This window comes from Stegostoma tigrinum, chromosome 20 (genome assembly GCF_030684315.1).
Source record: "Stegostoma tigrinum isolate sSteTig4 chromosome 20, sSteTig4.hap1, whole genome shotgun sequence".
Lineage (NCBI taxonomy): Eukaryota > Metazoa > Chordata > Chondrichthyes > Orectolobiformes > Stegostomatidae > Stegostoma > Stegostoma tigrinum.
In genome coordinates, this window is record NC_081373.1 from 34,862,673 (window position 1) to 34,878,523 (window position 15,851).

General features: G+C 42.5%; 1 protein-coding gene across 5 annotated transcripts in view; it reads left to right on the top strand.

The window, feature by feature from the left end:
- The first annotated feature begins 6,503 nt into the window (after window positions 1-6,503).
- Window positions 6,504-15,851, top strand: part of mgmt (O-6-methylguanine-DNA methyltransferase) — a 370,995-nt gene continuing 361,647 nt past the window's right edge. The window contains exon 1 of one of the 5 annotated variants that reach the window (XM_048551591.2): window positions 6,504-6,602. The gene's annotated coding sequence lies outside the window, so the exon portion shown is untranslated. Of the gene's footprint in view, window positions 6,633-15,851 lie in introns of all 5 variants that reach the window. The other 4 variants (XM_059653096.1, XM_059653097.1, XM_059653098.1 and 1 more) reach the window with 4 other exon arrangements.

The window sequence follows — 15,851 nt, forward strand, 5'->3', positions numbered from 1 at the left end:
TTGGATGAAAATGCAGATAGGTAGGTTAGTAAGTTTGCAGATGACACAAAAATTGGTGTATTTGTGGATAGCATAGAAGCTTATCAAAGGATACAGTGGGATATAAATCAGTTACAGATATGGGTGGTGAAATGACAGATGGAGTTCAATCCAGATATGTGTGAGGTGCTGCACTTTGGGAAATCAAATGTTAAGGAAACAATTAATGGCAGGACTGTGAACAGCATTGATATACAGAAGGATCTTAAGGTTCAAGTCTATAACTCCTGAAAGTAGCCATGGAAGTAGATAGGGTGGTAAAGAAAGGCATACGGCATGCCTGCCTTTATTGATTGGGGAATTGAGTCCAAAAATCAGTTTGTCATGTTGCAACTTTGTAAGACTTTGGTTAGACCAAACTTACAGTATTGCATTCAATTCTGGTCGCCACATTACAGGAAGGATGTGGAGGCTGTGGAGAGTGTGCAGAAAAGGTTTATCAGAATACTGCCTGGATTAGTGGGGTATGAGCTGTAAGGAGAGGTTGGAAAAACTTGGGTTGTTTTGTATCGAGCAATGCAGGCTGAGGGGAGACTTGATAGAAGTCTATAAAATTATGAAATGGATAGATAGGGTTGACAGGCAGAATCTTTTCCCCAGAGTTGAATGTCCAATACCAGGTGATATGCATTTAGGTTAGAGGGGGAAGGTTCAAAGTAGATATGAGGGGCAAGTTTTTAATTACACAGACAGTGGTAGGGGTCTAGATCGAGCTGCCAGAGGTGGTGGTGATACAATACAGGTATTTAAGGGACTTTTGGATAAGCACATGAATATGCAAAGAATGACGAGATATGGACAAATGACAGGCAGAAGGGTTCAATTTCATTTAGCATCATGATCGGTATAACATTGTGGGCAGAACGGCCTGTTCTGTACTGTATAGTTCTAAGTTCTCATCAATAGTGATTCATGCATTGCACAAATAGGTTTGTTGTAAATGCCACAAAGTATTATATGATATCCTACTTTTCACTGCTTTTTGGGAGGGTATCTGCTTCATACCAATTTGCTTTTAAGGTTTAATTTCCAGTGACAGAAGTCAGGTTGCGCCCACTTGCCAGATAAACCTTGGTTTTTAATTTTCACCCAGGACCATCTTTTGGATTTCAGGTTACTCTATGGAATAGTTACATACAAAAAAAAACACTTACATACAAAACTTAGTAAATTTATCCTGTCACAGCAATGGCATCTGATACTGAAGGGCTTAACAGTATTAATAGGAACTGAAACCCCAGCAAATAGCAAATTGTCACTCACAGAAAAGGAAACAAATACAAGGATAGACATGGGCTTGATTTCTGCAAAACAAGAGGCATTTTCTACCTGTATATTCTGTGTCTCAAAATAGTGACCGTGTTTATAAACAGTGCCTTTGCAATTTTACTACACAAAGCAGACAAGAGAAAATCTCCTTTCTGGAAGCTAATATTTGAATAACGGCAACATTATAAAAGGAATTGTAGCTTTATTCTGGGTAGAAGCTCTGTTTACATGCTCAGTTGTTCAGCCGTGGTGACATCAGATTCACATGGAATTGGGGCTTGGGTCTTTAGGCTCTTAAATGTCCCTGCTTACCATCCTTTATACATAGTTCATTGAAACCTGTTGCTGTTTACTTACAGTAATGTAGATCTCATTTTATGTCTAAACATGAAATAAAAGTAAAAAATACTGGAAATACCAGGTCTGGCAGCAGCTTGGAGAGTAAGTTATTGTTTCATGTTTTGGGGTCACATTTGCTGATGAGAAATAATCAAAAGTGGCATGGTGGCCACATTCAGATCAGCCATGATCTTACTGAATGGCAGAACAGACTTTTTTGAAGATTTAAATAGCACAAGTAGCTAATTGGCCTTGAGTGGCATCTGTTATTCAATAATATCATACTGGCCTGTTCATATTTTGAATTTCATGTTTCAATCTCCACCAATCAATTTCTGTCTCAAATATATTCAACGAGCCCACTTCTACCTCCTTTCAGGGTATTATGTTCCAAAGTTGTGCAACTCTCAGAAAACAAGAATCTCATCATCTGTCCTAAAAGAACAACTTCTAATGTTATGATAGTGCTCCTAGTTCTGAACTCAACAGGAAACATCCTTTCCACATGTGCCTTATCAAGGCCATTCAGGATCTTATACACTTCAATCAAATCACCCCACGTTCTTTCTAATTTCAGTAAAAACAAGTCCGGTTTGTGAAATACTTCCTCATAAGACAACCTCCTCATTCCAGGTAACAAAGGTAAAAGTAGGCAAAGTTACCAAAGTATCAGAGGACATCAAGGCTGCTCTGTTATTAGAGAAAGAGAGAGACAACTGCTGGTGGTTTAACCTGAGGGTTGCTGTGCCTCAGATGAGGGGAAAGGTTGAGAAGGAGAGTCCTTCATGGTGATCTCAGCTGCTGTGGACATGGAACCCATGTTATTGGTCTCACTCTGCATCACAAAATAACCATCTAGCCAACTGAGCTAACCGACACTCTTCTAAACCTCCTCTCAATCACATCTAGTGCATTTACATCCTTTCTTAAATTAGGAGCCCATACTGCAAGCAAGATGTTACTTCACTAGATTAATCCCAGAGGCAGCAGGCTTCTCTCATGAAGACAGATTGAGCAATTTGGGCTTAAACTCACAAGAATTTAGAATGAGATCTGATGCAATATATGTTAAAGAGGACTGACAATGCCGATGCAAGTTTCCCCTGTTGGGGAAATCTGGAATGAGAAATCAGAGGTTTAGAGCAAGAGGGTGAGAGATCTAAAACGGATATGAGGAGGAATTAAGTCGCTCATGAATCCGTGGAATTCACCATCCCAGAGTGCAGTGGACACCAGCACACTGAATAAGTTTGAGGAGGAGATCGATGGATTTTTAATTAGTAACAAGTTAAAGGGATGCAGGTGGGGAACTGGAGTTGGAACCAAGATGAAATTGACAATGAATGTATTAAAAGGCAGAGCAGGATCAGGGGGCTAAATGGCTTACTTCTACACTGAGGTTCTAACAATGAGTTTTTAAAATTTTCTGCAATTACTTTTGCTACAGCACCTGGGAGGTTGGCTTTGCTTGGGTTGTTTCCTTTGGAGTAGAGAATGTTGACGGGAGATCTGACAGAGGTGTACAAAATTGGGCAGCAGGGACAGGGTGAATAAAAAGCAGCTGTTCCCTTTAGTCAAAGGGCAAGAACACAGGTACACAGCTTTAAAGCGAAAGGAAGGATGGTTAGAGGGAATTTGAGGGAAATCTTTTCACTTGGATTGTGGCAAGTGTCTGGAATGTACTGCGAGGGAATAGTCGAGGCAGGTGACCCCAAAACCTTTAAAAGATACTTGGACGAACATTTGAAGTGGCATAATATTCAAGCTATGGGCCCAGTGGGCAAAGTCGGATGAGTGTAGGTAGTGAGTATATACTGCTTTGGCCGTACAGACCCAATGGACAGAAGGGCCTCTTCCTTCTGAATGATTCTAAATATGTTCTGAAAATACAAGTATGCTACATCTAGAGGTTCATCTTTGACCACAGCACTTGTTATTCCTTCAGTCGTCTAATAATGATTTTTCCTTTACAAAACTATGCTGACTCATCCTGTTTACTTTCAGTTTTTTTTCCCAAAAACGCACCCTCAACCTCTTTATTGATGAATTCTAACACCATTCCCACAATAGATCAGAAGACAAGGGGCGTGGAGTTACTGTCTTCTGCTTCCCTCCCTTTTTGCACAGATGGGTTATACATGTTTTTTTCAATCCTAAACCTTTTCTTGCAGGCATCATTTTGATGTGTCTATGATTTACTTGCTTACTTACTGGGACTCGTTTTTCACTAATAATGAGACACGATTTATCATGAGAGGTTGTTTATTATTGTTGAAACACAAGATATATACTTGTAATTCTATAAAACCAAATGTCCATCTAAAGGCCTGAGTAGACTTACATTTCTTAAAAGACTATGTGCACACCAGTTTACTATCTTTTGCTTCCTAAAAGAGGGTTTAAAGAAGTTTGTACTACCCTGACTACAGCTGGACGACCTGAAGTGGAGGCTGCCCTTCTCGCTCCCAAGGTTCCAACTCCTTGTGCTAATGTTGTCTGTAGAGTGTCTGATTTGAGTTGTCCCTTTAAGTAGTTTTCTAGGTCATCCCCAAGTACAGTGGCTTCCTATCATTCACTTTGTTGGCAGGGTAACTGACATGCAGATTCATCCTATGTAATTACAGCAGTTTGATACAGCAATGTAGTAACATCATTCATGTAAATGAAATTCTGTCCCAGGAAAAGGTGTTACAAGAGGACTTTGTAACTTCCCTACTGACTGAAATCGATCCTAGGAGCCAGGCTGTCTCAAGAACAGCTCTACCAAAACTCCGATTTTCATTCAATCCAAGATTTCATAGCATTGAATAAGTGTTGATAAGATCAAGGTAAATATCTTGTACATTGTCTGGCCTGATCCAATTTGACAGTGAATTCTGCAAGCTTATTGGCTTTGTTTCTTTCCCAGCATGCCATTCAATTAGCCAATGTTGCTTTTAGTGTGCCAAAAGGGCTATTATTTTGTTTAAAAGGGACATTCCACTGCATACATTCTGATGCCTAGAATACATTGCCAGAAGAGATGGTAGAGACTGATGCAATAGCTATACTTAAGCAGCATCCCGACAGATATGAAGGAGAGGGACAGGGACTGCATTGAAGCAAAAGACCTACTTACAAAGCCATAATATTTTAATGCAGTCTTGGCGGGCTGAATTGCCTGTTATTTGTTCTAACCTGCACCTGTCCAAATAACTGAAAATCACCAGTTTTAAAGCCATTTTAGATAACAGTTCCTCCATTCCTTCTCAGCTCTTGCAATCTTTTCTAAAGTGGGATGCATAGAATGGAACTAAATATTTCAGCTTTGGCCAACTAAAAATTCCATAAGATTTTAGCATTAACTCTACTAATGAAGTCAAAAATCTTAAATGCTTTTATTCGCATTCTTAGCTTGACCTGCTATCTCATCCAGATTTGTGTAACACACCCCAAGTATCTCCTTCAGAACTGTACTATCTGTTCAGATTGTCCATTGCATTTTTCCTACAAGATTCCTCATTTCACACTTTTTCATCATTAGCCACCCTTAAGATTCGGGTAAGGCACTTCTGGAACTACCACAATGTACATGAACAACTGCTTCCACTGTGATGGTGGGTTTGCACATTTTCCTCATGTTTTGCGTGGGTTTCCTCCACAGTCCAAAGATGTGCAGGCTAGGTGGATTGGCCAGGCTAAATTGCTTGTAGTTTTCAGGGGTGTGTGGGTTATAGGGGGATGGGTCTGGGTGGGATGGTTCAAGGGGCGGTGTGGACTTGTTGGGCCGAAGGGCCTGTTTCCACACTGTAGGGAATCTAATCTAAACAACTCCAGGAATCTAACCAAGACACAATAATAGAACAGCGATAGACTTCCAAGTTAGGATGGTGTGTGGGGTTCAGAGGTGTTGCCAGAAGTCTGCTGATCCTTGTCCTTCTCGGTGGTACAAGTCACAATGGCAGAGCGTGCTGCTTCAGAAACCTTGGTATTACAAAGCAACAAAGATTTTCAGTAAAAACGTATTTCCTTTTTGAGCAGATATAACACAGTGTGGAGCTGGAAGAACACAGCAGGACAGGCATCAGAGGGGCAGGAAAGTTGAAGTTTTGGGTCAAGACCCTTCTTCAGAAATGGGGGGAGGGAGATGGGGTTGGGGAAGGTAGGTGGGATGGTGATAGGTGAGTGCAGGTAGGGAGTGGTCAGTAAGGTGGGAGGGGATATGGGCAAGTTGTGTTAGGTCAAGGAGGCAGGGATGAGAGGGAGAGTTGGTTATGGGATGAGGCCTGGGGTGGGGAGATTTTGAAACGAATAAAGTCCACATTGAGAGCGTTGGGTTGTAGGCTGTCGAGGAGGAATATGAGGTGCTGCTCCTCCAGTTTTTTGGTGGCATCACTGTGACACTGGAGGACGCCCAGGACGGACATGTCACCCTGGGAGGGGGAGTTGAAGTGGTTCACGATTGGGAAGTATTGTCATTTGTCACGAACAGAGCACACGTCCTTTACAAAGCGGTCTCCGATCCTCTGCTTTTTCTTTTTTGTAAAACTTTTTTGGAAATTAAAGCACAGAGTTAGTAAAGCAGTTAAACTCATTAACTTTAAGACAACATTAAAAACATTTGAGATAACAAAGTATAGAACTGGATGAAAACAACAGGCCAAGCAGCATCAGGGCAGCAGGAAATTTGCTCACTAAGGTAGCGATATTGATTGACCAGCAAGGCAGGGAAGGCACACTGCTTAATCATAAAACAAATATTTTGACCTCCTACCAGAACAATCACCCTGGAGTTCGGAACAAATGCTTATCATTATCGATAATAAAAAAAGGACTGCTTGGGCAAATGATTAACAAGTTAAAACAAAAAAAACTGAAACTGAAAGGGGTAAACAATCTGCGCAAACGCACTAGCTTCTTTGCTTCGGACGGAAGTTCATGACCTAAGGAGGGAACTTTTGCTTCTGTGTCCACAGGTACAGCGGGAGTTGTTTCAATTCAGAAATGTGAGTGTGTGTGGAAGAAGTCTGATATACCCGGGGGGTAGTTAATGAGGAGGTTACTGGGTGGACTTGGGCAAGGCGGCTCACTCGGGGAACTTTCACGTTGATGTCTGCACGCCGTGAGAGCCGCAGCACTGAGTGCGGTTTAGTCCCAGTTCCTCACAGCCGCAGAGACTTTCCTCCTTTCGCTCCGTGTCCGGGAAAAGAGTCGTCTTCCACGTGACAGGAGAGGAAGTCGCGCAGGCTCAAAGGGGACACTTTGTATCCCTTCATGTATCCGTTCGGGTTGCAATTTGAAACCAGTCTCTGCTGCAGCACAACTTTAATTGTGTTAGATCCGACGCCGCGGCCTCCTGTTACAGCACCGCATAAACCCTTCCAATAGTTCCCTATTAACTCCACAAATATTTATCTCCTTAACATGCTTTGTTCGCGATTCTGGGGGGAGGGGGTGTTATTCAGTATCTTTCACGCAGCTATTTTCCTCATTTGTAAGTGATTCTGTTGACAGGCCCAAAATAAAGCGCACTGCTGCTTTAAGGGAAAATGATGCTGCAGATAAATGCGCTTGATCTCTTCTGCGTCCCAGAACATTATAAAAGCCGTGCCACCGAATGATTCACAGTCTAAGGGCTTCTCTGTACACCTCTGCTGACTGACATATCAATGCACGGGTACACTCTGCTGACAGGAGGATCCTCCTGGAGTACATTCACTAGTCACCATGCAGTGCTGTAAACAGGCTAATCTCTGACTAGTGAACATAGTCCAGGTGGATATTTTACCTGACATTACTGGTACTAGTCTGTTTCACTTCAGTGAAACATTAGTCAGTGGGGTTTTATGGAGATGTCCTTTGACTACCAATTATCTGTTCGTTGAAGAATGTTAAAATGAAATGCTTTGGGATGTGTAAGAGGGTGTGTACTTTACACAACAGTACTTGTCCCTGTAGGGCTGCTCTTTAAAGAGTTTGCAGCACACGTGTACAGAAGATAGACAGCGTGAGCAGTTTAAATGTTGCGTACTGTTCTTTGTTTATGCAACTACTGTTTTATATTAAAATTAATCACTTACATGGTCAGGAGAATCCTGAGATTCTACTACAGTCGGTAAGTTTTTTTTGAGAACTCTTTAGTGTTTAGAAAACACCGTTTATGTAGGTCGCTTTGCAGAACTGGATGTTTGTGATTGTATCTGATTGCTCTCCCATCACGTTATTTTAGAAATAGTTCATATCAATATGACTCTAATGAAACAATTTCTTATACTGTTGCTTTTTAAAATTTGACTTTTTTAGGAGAAGGCAAAAGAACACAACGTGTAGTCAAATAAAGTTGTTAACAGCAGCATTTTAGTGATGGAGATCAAAGAACATACTTTTCGATGCAGCAATTACATTTGGCTTCTTCCCTCTGCATGTTTCCCCACAGCTACTGTTGAGGCATCAATCCACACACTGACAGCTATTTTTGTGAGTCTGCACTGCGACTTTTGGACTGCATCTGATCTAGGCCCTGTACATTTGCTGGCAGCTGACATGATTTCCGCTCTCTGCCTCCGAATTTGAATTTTGGGGTGCCGGTTAGAGCTTGCACACTGGACTGCTCGGAACCAACGCACAAAGCATTAAAATGAGGGGAGGTGATGGCCTAGTGGTCTTAGTGCCTGACTATTCATCTGGAGACCCAGGTAATGACCTGGGTAACTGACTTCAAATCTTATCATGGCAGACGGTGGAATTTGTATTCAAAAAAAGAGAAATATGGAATTTCAACGTCTAATTTGACCATGAGACCATTGCTGATCAACAGAAAAAGTCATTTGATTCACTAAAGCCTTTTCGGGTTGGAAACTACAATCCTTAGCTGGTTTGGCCTACATGTGACTCTAGACCCATTGCAATGTGTTGATTCTCAACTGCCCTCTGAGCAATTAGAGATGGGCAATGAATGCTGGTCCAGCCAGTGATGCCCACATCCTGTGAACTAAAAAAAATCTGATCATCGGTTCAGAATTTTATGGTCTGAGGAGCCCAGATAATAGAAAAGATCTGATTGGTCGGTCAGATCTCCCCGAACTTTGACTGATTTTTGCTTACCTGCCCTGACGATGCTCCATGTGGCTTATGTCATTTTTCTTTTCTCTGGCCCTGCTCCTGTGAAAAGCCGTGCAATTGTTTACCATGTTAAAGGCACTGTATAAATGCAAACTTTTGTTATAGAGTAGGCCTCTCATTTGTCATGAGCTTATTGTGCAGTAAAGTGCCTTATAATTGGAATTTTTGTTGAGCTGACATTAATTACAGATTGTAGAGCATACTTTATGGCACTGTTCACACATTGGTATGTAAGTTGAAATAAAACAGACTATAATTAAGGGATTCAAAAAGGAAAGAGGGATACACAGAGTGTAATTTTATTTTCAAGATACACTTAGAAATACAATTACTTTGAAGAGAAGCGAATGTATGCATATTAGTGGATAAATCCCGTGACCTGATTAGATGTACCCTGGAACTCTGTGGGAAGCTAGGGAAATGATTGCTGGGCCCCTTGCTGAGATATTTGTACCATCGATAGCCAAACTCCAGTCTTCCATCACCTCGCTTGTGGCTAACATGGTGCCACTATTTAAGAAAAGTGATAAGGAAAAGCCAGGGAACTATAGACTAGTGAGCCTGACATCAGTGGTGGGCAAGTCATTGGAGGGAATCCTGAGAGACAGGATTCACATGTACTTGGAAAAGCAGGGACTGATTAGAGATAGTCAACATGGAATTGTGCATTGGAAATTATGTCTCAAGAACTTGATTGAATTTTTTGAAGAAGTAAAAAAGAGGATTGATGAGCACAGAGCAGTGGACGTGATCTATATGGACTTCAGCAAGGATTTCAACAAAATTCCACACGGTAGACTGGTTAACAAGGTTAGATCCCATGGAATGCGGGAGAGAACTAGCCATTTGGATACAGAACTGGCTCAAAGGTAGAAGACAGAGGGTGGTGGAAGGTTGCTTTTCAGACTGGAGACCGGTGACCAGTGGTGTGCCATAAGGATTGGTGCTGGGCCTACTGGTTTTTGCCACTTGTATAAAAGATTTGGATGTGAACATAGGAGGTATGGTTAATAGAGATAATGGGAACTCCAGATGCTGGAGAATCTGAGATAACAAAGTGTTGAGCTGGATGAACACAGCTGGCCAAGCAGCATGTTAAGACCATAAAAGCTGATGTTTTGGGCCTAGACATTTCATCAGAAAAGGGGGAGAGGATTCTGAAATAAATAGGGAGAGAGGGGGAGGTGGATCGAAGATGAATAGAGGACAAGATAGGTGGAGAGGAGACAGACAAGTTAAAGAGGCAGGGATGGACCCAGTAGAAGTGAGTTTAGGTGGGGAGGTAGGGAGGAGATAGGTCAGTCTGGGGAGGACGGACAGGTCAAGGGGGTGGGATGAGGTTAGTAGGTAGGGAACGGAGGTGGCTTGAGGTGGGAGGAGGGGATAGTTGAGAGGAAGAACAGGTTAGGGAGGCGGGGACAAGCTGGGCTGGTTTTGGGATGCAGTGCGGGGAGGGGAGATTTTGAAGCTGGTGAAGTCCACATTGATACCATTGGGTTGCAGGGTTCCCAAGTGGACTATGAGTTGCCGTTCCTGCAACTTTCGGGTGGCATCATTGTGGCACTGCAGGAGACCCAGGATGGACATGTCATCTAAAGAATGGGAGGGGAAGTTGAAATGGTTCGCAATTGGGCGGTGCAGTTGTTTATTGCAAACCGAGTGTAGGTGTTCTGCAAAGCGGTCCCCAAGCCTCCGCTTGGTTTCCCCGACGTAGAGGAGACCACAACGTGTACAGTGGATGCAGTATACCACATTAGCAGATGGGCAGATGAACATCTGCTTGATGTGTAAAGTCTTCTTGGGGCCTGGGATGGGGGTGAGAGAGGAGGTGTGGGGGCAGGTGTAGCACTTCCAGCGGTTGCATGGGAAAGTGCCGGGTGTGCTGGGGCTGGAGGGGAGTGTGGAGTGGACAAGGGAATCACGGAGAGAGTGGGCCCTCTGGAAGGCAGATAAGGGTGGGGAGGGAAAAATGTATTTGGTGGGGTCGGATGGTGGAAGTGTCGGAGGATGATGCGTTGGATCCGGAGGTTGGTGGGGTGGTACGTGAGGATGAGGGGTTTGTGTTTTGGCGGTTATTGCGGGGACAGAGTTTGAGCAATGAGTTGCGGGAAATGTGGGAGACACGGTTCAGGGCATTCTCGACCACTGTGGGAGGGGGAGGGATGTTGCAGTCCTTGAAGAACGAGGACATCTGGAATGTACGGGAGTGCAATGCCTCATCCTGGGAGCAGATACAGCCGAGGCGAAGGAATTGGGAATAGGGGATGGAATTTTTGCAGGAGGGTGGGTGGGGGGAGGTGTATTCTAGGTAGCTGTGGGAGTCGGTGGGCTTGAAATGGATATCGGTTTCGAGGTGATTGCCTGATATGGAGACAGAGGGGTCCAGGAACGTGAGGGATGTGTTGGAGATGGTCCAGGTGAACTGAAGGTTGGGGTGGAAGGTGTTGGTGAAGTGGATGAACTGTTCAAGTTCCTTGTGGGAGCATGAGGTGGCGCCGATACAGTCATCAATGTGTCGGAGGAAGAGGTGGGGCTTGGGGCCTGTGTAGGTGCGGAAGAGGGATTGTTCCACGTAACCTACAGAGAGGCAGGCATAGCTTGGGCCCATGCAGGTACCCATGGCCACCCCCTTTGTATGTAGGAAGTGGGAGGAATCGACAGAGACTGTAGGAAGTGGTTAATAGGTAGGTATGGTTAATACTTCTGCAGAAGACACCAAAATTGGAGGTGTGGTGGACAGTGCGGAAGGTTATCTCAGAGGACAACGGGACCTTGATCAGATGGGCCAATGGACCAAGGAGCAACAGATGGAGTTTAATTTAGATAAATGTGAGGCGCTGCATTTTGGAAAGGCAAATCAGGGCAGGACTTATATACTTACTGGTAAGGTCCTGGGGAGTGTTGCTAGGCAAAGAAACCTTGGAGTGCAGGTTCATAGCTTCCTCAAAGTGAAGTCCCAGGTCAACAAGTTAATGAAGAAGGCATTTGGTATGCTTGCTTTTGTTGTTCAGTGCATTGAGTATAGGAGTTGGGAGGTCATGCTGCGGCTGTACAGCACATCGATTAGGCTTGTTTAAAATTCTGTATACAATTCCGATCTCCTTGCTATAGGATGGATGTTGTGAAACTTGAAAGGTTTCAGGAAAAATTTATGAGAATGTTGCTCGGATTGGAGTGTTTAAGCTATAGGGAGTGGCTGAATAGACTGGGGTAATGTTTCCTGGAGCATCAGAGGCTGATGGGTAACCTTTCAAAGGTTTATAAAATCATGAGGATCATGGATAGGGTGAATATCGAAGGTCTTTACCCCGTGATGGGGGAGTCCAAGACGAGAGAGCATAAGTTTAAGGTGAGAAGGGAAAGATTTGAAAGGGACCTGAGGAACAACTGATTCATGTAGAAGGCGTTGTGTGCATGGAATGAGCTGCCAGAGGAAGTGGTGGAGGCTGGTACAATTACAATATTTAAAAGACATACGGTGGGAATATTAATAGGAAGGCTTTAGAGGGATATGGGCCAAATATTGGCAATTGGGACGACATTAATTTAGGATATCTGGTCAGTATGGATGGGTTGGGCCTCTAGGTCTGTTTCCAAGCTTTACAGCTGTATGACTGTATGTATTTGCTTCAGTCTCTTCTGTACCATGCACCATATTCTTCCAAAGAAGGTATTCTGACCAGGCTACAAGGAGTTTTGCCACAAGCGTGGGCTCGCCCCCACAACTAGCTGTGTTGGCCCTTGATCCAGAAAAGGAACTATCAAAATACTAGCAGGAGCAGGCTATTCAGCCTTTCGAGCCTGACTTGTTATTCAGTATGATCATTGCTGAACCTCCAACTCAGTACCGTGTTCCCATTTTCATCTCATACTTTTTGATCTCTTCAGCCCTAAGAACCGTATCTAACTCATTGACAAATTTCAATGTTTTGGCCCCAACCACTTTCTGTGGCAGAGAATTTCATGGGCTCACTACTATCCGAGTGCAGAAATTTCTCCATATCTCAGTTATTAAAGGCCTGTCGCATTTCTTCGACTGTGACCCACGTTTCTGGATTCCCTGTCATCGGGAACATGCTTCCTGCCTTTGCCCTGTTTGGTCCTATTAGAATTTTATAGATTTCTGTGAGAGCTCGCCTCATTCTTCTAAACTCCTGTGTGTATAATCCTAAAAAATCCAACCTCTCTTTATATCATGCCAGGAATCAGTCTCCTCCTTGCACTCCCTCCATCGCCAGAACATCCCTTTCTCAGATAAGGCCACGAAAACTGCACACACAACTTCAGTTGTGGTCTCACCATCGCCCTGTACGATTGTGGCAAGACTGCTCTGCTCCAGTACTCAAATCGTCATGCAATGAAGTTCAACATACTATTTGCCTTTTTTGCCTCCTGCTGCATCTGCATGCTTAATTTATAGCGATAGGTGTATAAGGACATCTGGATATTGTTGCACATTTCCTTTTCCCAACTTAGCACCATTCAGATAACAATCTATTGTTCTGTTTTTGCCAACAAAGTGAATAGCCTCACATTTATCTATACAGTACTTCATTTGCCATGAGTTTGCGTACTTGCTCAACTTATTCACATCACGCAGAAGTATTTCTGTGTCTGCCTCACAGTTCACTCTCCCACCCAGCTTTGTGTTGATTGCAAACTTGGAGAGATTACTTTTAGTCTGTTTAACTCATTAATCTATGGTGAATAGCTGGAGTTTGACCTTGCCACTGTTATCTGAATACTCTAATATTAAATCTTTAACAATGGACTGTAGCGATTTTCCTAATACCGATGTCAGGCTAACCGGTCAATGATTCCCTATTTTCTCTCTACCTCTGTTTTTTTAAATAGTAGGGTTATGTTAACTACCCTCCAAGCCATAGTAATTGTTCCACGGTCTGTAGAATCTTCAAAGATGACCAATACTTCCACCGTTTCTAGGGCCACTTCTTTCGGCACTCTGGGTTGTAGATTATTGGGCTTTGGGGATTTATTGACCTTTAATCCCATCAATTTTCCCAACATCACTTCTCAACTAATACTGATGTCCTTCAATTCCCCCTTCTCACATGACCATTTATTCTCCAACATGTTGGCAAGTTATTTGCACCCTCCTTTATGAATACTAAACCAAGATATGCATGTAATTGATCTGTAATCTCCTTGTTCCCCATGATAACGTCTCATGTTTCTGATTGTAGAGGGCCTATATTTGTCTTCACTAATCTTTTTCTCTGCACTTCAGTGCCTATTTGATAAGTAAAGTTTCTGAAGGAGACTGAAAATGTAAAGTTTAATGAAAACCATAGAAAATTAGGGGATCACGTTGCTGAAATATGACTGTGGTCAAGTTTGTCCTCTTGGGTAGAAAATATGTTTAGTACAAGCTATGACTTCTTTCATTTTTTATTTAATTTCAAATTATAGATCGTTTATGTGTGGGGTGGGTGGGTGGGAATAAATCTTGAGAATCCAGCTCAGTGTTTATGGCACATGTGCTGTTGAAATAAGTGTATAGAGTTGCCTAATGATGGGTTTGTGGGAATCGTGAATGTATCAGCCTCTTGGCTTGTGGCCCATTGGCAAACTTTTGGAGATTATAATGTCATTTCAGCAAAACATTGAACAAATTGTCAAAAACAAATGTCATTACATGTCAACAGATTTTAGGAAGTCACAAAAACAAATTGCAAGAATCCACAGCAACGATTGTTTCATCTTGTTCCACATGCACAACATTTGCTGCTCTATCTTCAAAATATAAATAACTTAAGTACTGTGGCTATTTGAAACTTAGTCTGTTTAGCTTAGTTTTTTTTCAGCTATTCATGTTTTTTCTTCCCATAAGTCTTGGTTCATCTATTTTAGTTGTGACTGTTTATTTACAGAATGTCTGTGAATGTTTGTCCTCCATCACGGTGAAAGAAGTCAGTGCTAAGGAACGGAATATTTCCAGTTTTAGCACCAAACGTCAGAATTATGGAACCTAAGCTGTGAATAGCACAAGACTGATGCAGAGTAAACATTTTTTTGGTTTGCTGTATGTAGTTGAATCCCAATGCTTAAAGACAGGAACATTCCTAACTAAACTAGTGACATTTCTTCAATTTATGATTTGTGTTTTGAGGCCTCTCTTTATGAAACTCTGTGTAGTTTTGTGGATTAATGCCAAAAACAGTGTGGTTTGGAAATATCGCAACTCGGTCTACTTATGATAGTTGCCATTAAATGCAAGAAGTTTCATCTTATTATGTTACTCTGTTTGCAGAGATCAAGGATCAGTAGTTAGAGATAATGGGAACTGCGGATGCTGGAGGATCCGAGATAACAAAGTGAGGAGCTGGATGAACACAGCAGGCCAAGCAGCATCTCAGGACCACAAAAGCTGACATTTTGGGCTTAGACCCTTCATCAGATGAAGGGTTCACCCAGCTTCACACTTGTTATCAAGGATCAGTAGTTTCTTGTTATTGCTGGTATTGTTACAATCATGACATTTATAAGATTTTTAAGTTTTGGGAAATTTTAAATAGATGAAGGAGGCCATGTATCTGGTCACAAAGCCTGCTGGACAATGACCCTGGGAAGTTTGAATGTTGGTATCAAGGGAAGACTTGGATTGTCTTACTTTGAAGAAGTTGCTTAAAAATTACAGGAGCATCTAATGTGTAAGCAGTGGAGAATGAAATTCTCCAGCATTCAAGCAAAGAGCTGTGATTGTTACAATGTAAACTTTTGTGCCTTAAGCAATAACTAATTCCCAGTTGAAAGAAAGTTGGGCTGGCAAGGACATCCAATCCAATATTAAGGTCCATATGAACGGCTTCTTTTGCCCTTCCACCCAGCAAAACTGAGATTATAGCCATTCGTAGAACATTCCTGCTTTTAGTATGTTTAGATTGAGAAGAAAGGGAACAGCTAGAAGCCGTAATGTGTGGTTTACTGCACAAGAATGCATATGGTGACTTGTGCTCAAACAGAAAAAATTAACGGGGAGTTGAAAATGAAGCTCAAAGAGTTGTCTCTTTTGGGCAAAATAGAGACATTTGTGAGGGGGTTACTGTGGAAGTGTTTTCTAAATTACAACTTACTTGGTTCAA